Source organism: Pseudonaja textilis, chromosome 3, assembly GCF_049901715.1.
Source record: "Pseudonaja textilis isolate UNSWEBS1 chromosome 3, rPseTex1.2, whole genome shotgun sequence".
Classification (NCBI taxonomy): Eukaryota; Metazoa; Chordata; class Lepidosauria; order Squamata; family Elapidae; genus Pseudonaja; species Pseudonaja textilis.
Genome location: NC_141992.1, coordinates 169,491,004 through 169,495,016, shown reverse-complemented (window position 1 = coordinate 169,495,016; position 4,013 = coordinate 169,491,004). Strand labels below are relative to the sequence as shown.

The window sequence follows — 4,013 nt, the reverse complement described above, 5'->3', positions numbered from 1 at the left end:
AGTAGTTTGAAATTTTTCCCATCTAACGCTACATGGTCATGACTATATCTTTGACAAGTAATACTTTTAAAATTGAATTACTCTATATATACTTCTACATCTTTGCCCAATTGAAGCACAATAGTCTTGAGTATTTCAAGTTGCTACTCTTTCAAAGCAAAATTCTGTTAAACAGGTGTTAGCTTTAAATTTAATTCAGATGATACTGGGGCCTTTAAAAGATTATTATTATTATTTTTAAAAATACAGAGTACATGCTAAGGAGAACTTTAATTATCTACCAGAAGCAATTCAAATCTTCATTGTAATCAAAGAAAATCGGATTCATCAGTAGCCCCATCTAATGGCAAGGTAAAGAAGAGGTTATGCTGAAAATGTAGGCAATCAGCTGCAAGCATTATGTTGATCAAATGTAATGTGATGGAGGTCAGCAATGCTGATTAGACTTCTGCAAAAAAAAAGAGGAGGACAGGCCAAACCCTGTCACTCCCACCACATTGAAATCTCTGGATAGCAATAGAGACAGTTTCACAGCTGTTTGTAGGGCTTCTAGCCAAAGGAAAAACTAGACTGCTGTCAAGAGATCCAGATGTTGCTGCTGCTGCTGTTGAAGGAAATCATGCCAGCAGTTGTCATGTGAGTACTCTACTTGCCAAACCTGACTGCCTTGGGCCACAGCTGTTGCCTTTGTTGCTGGAGCAGCATAGAGCCTCAGATGAATAATCACAGCACCAACACAGTGGGAGGTAGCTCCCGAGTTAAAACTCGAGGGGTAGGGAGGGCAGCTCTTGAATGACTGTGTAACTGTCATGCTCAATTAGAAAAAACAGTTGCACTAATAGTATTACATTTTCAACTGTCTAACTCAAGAGATACGTATACAACTTAGTAAATGCAGCATTTCTAGTTTGATGATTGAGAACTTACACTTACTTAAAAAAAACTTGGGCAAATGACTTTCTAATTACCCTTTTTAATACCACAAAGAACCCCGCCCAATAAATTAAAATGTTCTTCTTTAGATGCTCACTCTGTATCAAAATGAACTTTCTTTCAACTTAAAAAATACTCTTTATAATCATGTCTAATGTCATTTAAAAATCTGAAGAGTTAAGATTTCAAAATTAGAAACTTGCTTTGCAGTATGTTCCATACATTCAATAAGTAAGCATATTTGAAGATAATACACTGTAGTTTTCTTTATATCTCCTAATAGGACAAACTTAGTGCCAGTTTGATGTAATGGTTAAAGACACCAGGCTAGAAACCAGGAGAGTTTAAAGTTCTAGACCTACCTTGGACACAAAGTCAGCTGGGTCATCTTAGGCCAGTCACTCTTTCAGCCCTAGAATGTAGGCAATGGCAAAGCACTTCTGAAAATGTTGTCAGTGAAATTGCAGGGACTTGTCCAGACACTCATCGGGAATCAAAACAGAGTTAACGGTGTGCAGGTATCAGTGTATAAAGAAACAAATGAACAAATCCACAGTGGATATAACATAGCAGACAATCGTGAAAGGTAACAAAGATCTAGATCTTAGCCCTAACAATATCAAGTTTTTGTTTGCATTGGAAGTTTAACAGAACCATGATGGTACAGTGGATAGAATGCAAGCTACTTCTGCTGACTGCTAGCAGTTTCACAGTTCAATTATCACTGGCTTAAGATTGACTCAGCTTTCCATCCTTCTCAGGTCGGTAAAATGAGGACCAGGCTTATTAGGGGAAATATGCTGACTCTGTAAATCACTTAGACAGGTTTATAGTAAAAGCATTGTGAAGCAGTATAGAAGTCTTATTGCTGTTAATATTTGACAAGGTCCAAATTCTATGCATATATACTGGAATAAAATCTAAACATGCAGCTTCTGCTGTAAGATATTTATAAGTATGTTTTTTTTTCTTTGAAGGTGTTTATTTTCTTTTATCCAGTTTCTTTATATAATATACTATGTTGTTTTTTGTCTAGGAATCATTAGTTCCATTTGTAATACCACCACTTTTTCATTGCATATAAAACCAATTGTTAGGCTTTGTCCCATACTATATTTCATTCTCCTATAATCCAAAATATTAAGGTGGCAGAAACCAATTTATATTTTTATATTCCATTTATAGCCTCCATCATTGTCCTTTATTTGAAGTTTTGCAGACGTAATGGATGAATTTCCATTGACTACATTAAGAGTTGAAGACAGTTACTTGATAGCTTGCCTTGTTTGGTGACATACTGCATATTTTTATGTTAATATTGAAGTCTGAATGTACAAAAAAGAGGTTTTGCCTATTTTAGGCAAAAGTATGCTGACATTAATGAGAATAGTTACAATATGCTTGATAAAATGTTACTTGATTTTCAAGAATGGAAATGTGAGGCAAAATTGTGCACAAATAATATCCTTTAGGAGAAATGTAGGTATGTTTTAATTTTGTTTGAATTCTTCAATCCAAAATATGACCCAAATCTAAGTCAGGTTTCTCAAAACCTGAGAGATTCGCCCCTCCCCACCCCCACCCCTGTCCCTAAGTCACTGCAATGAAACTTTTGTTATATTAATGGTTTGCTTTGACCTGAAGGGATAAAACAATGTAACCCCAGTTGATCTCACAGAGAAACTACCATATCATGGTTGTCCAGAGATTTGTAGCCCGGAACTTGTAGTCCTAACAATGTTGCCTATATCTTAGTTGAAAGACATTGTATAGACTTTCATTCTTTGGCTGAACATTAGGAAGATTTTTTTTAATCATTTCCTTCTGTTCAATTTCAAGAGCAGGAAAAAGAAGTTGTTAAGAATGTTAGTTTTCACATACCTTGGCAATGTTACCAGGAATTCTGTGCTGCCCTGGGACATGATAAGTTGTGATCTCTAATGCTTTGAAAGATGAGAGCAGGGTGTCCCTTTTTGTACTTACAGTGGAAATCTGAAACTCTCATTATTTCTGCATTTTTTTTTAAAAAAAAGACTCCCTGTTCAACATACAGACAAAGCGAGGAGCTTTGATAAAACCTGATCTACATTCAGCAATCTCTGATCTAAGCTTTTTTTAAAAGCACATTGCAGAAAGCAGAGTAATGGCAGGAAATACGACAAGACGATCATATTTTTCAACAGCCCCTCTTCCCTTCCCTTCCTTTTCTCTTGCATCTTTGAATTGTGCCATTGTTCTGTCGGCTCTGTGAGTGCCTCAGTAGCACTTTGGTGTCTTATTACCTCTTTTGTAAATAGTTTGCACAGCACTTCTTCTGTATTATTTCCTGACTTAAGAATTCAGAATCTTTCTTTTTTATTTCCAGGCAGCAGTTGCACTGTTGATGTTTGCTTTGCAGAGTTCTTTCTCTCAGGTTTATTTTAACAAAAATAAAAGACCTTTCTTTTTGCTGGGCTATGTTAAAGGTATTGTGATAGTGCCATATTATCCCTGACTCAGCAGGTGTGGATTTTTGTGTGGTTTGTTGGTATGGTTTTATTGTTGTTTGCTATCTACATTGTAAAGAGATATACCATCATTGTAAGAGTTGAAAAGGCTAAAACCGATACCCTGGGTGAAATTGTTTTAGCAGCCCAGAGTGTTAATTTTACTGTAACTTTAATTCAATTTCTTCTCTTTAGATTGGGGGATGATTCAAACAGAAAGGTAACTTTATAAACTCTGGGAGTGGAAATCATTCCACACAATAGAAACAAGGAAGAAAAATTGCCATTAAATAAACAATAATCCATGTTCTACCTGGACTTGGACAAAAATATGGCATTTCATGGCCTCTGTTCTACTTTTAGTCCACATATGAAAGATAGAAAAAATGTAATTATATTTCTGACTTAGAGTAGCTTTCTTCATTTATGGCCTCCAGATGCGTTGCATTGCAACTCTCATTATTACCAGCCAGCATTGCTGAGCTGGAGAAAAATCCTTAAAAGTAGTATTGGTAGAAACAGCTCGGTAGCATAAGAGCATGCAGAGAGAGGTCCATACAAAACAAAGCTGAACACAGATAAAGCTATACACAG

The 4,013-nt window shown here is 35.9% G+C and overlaps 1 long non-coding RNA gene across 1 annotated transcript; it reads right to left on the bottom strand.

Annotated features, from left to right (window-relative positions):
- Positions 1–625: 625 nt before the first annotated feature.
- On the bottom strand, positions 626–2,997 carry LOC148126411 (uncharacterized). The gene is made up of 3 exons (XR_015742621.1): positions 2,815–2,997; positions 1,296–1,415; positions 626–693 (listed from the first exon to the last, which is right to left on the bottom strand). It is a non-coding gene; the product is annotated as an uncharacterized LOC148126411 (long non-coding RNA).
- Positions 2,998–4,013: the final 1,016 nt, after the last annotated feature.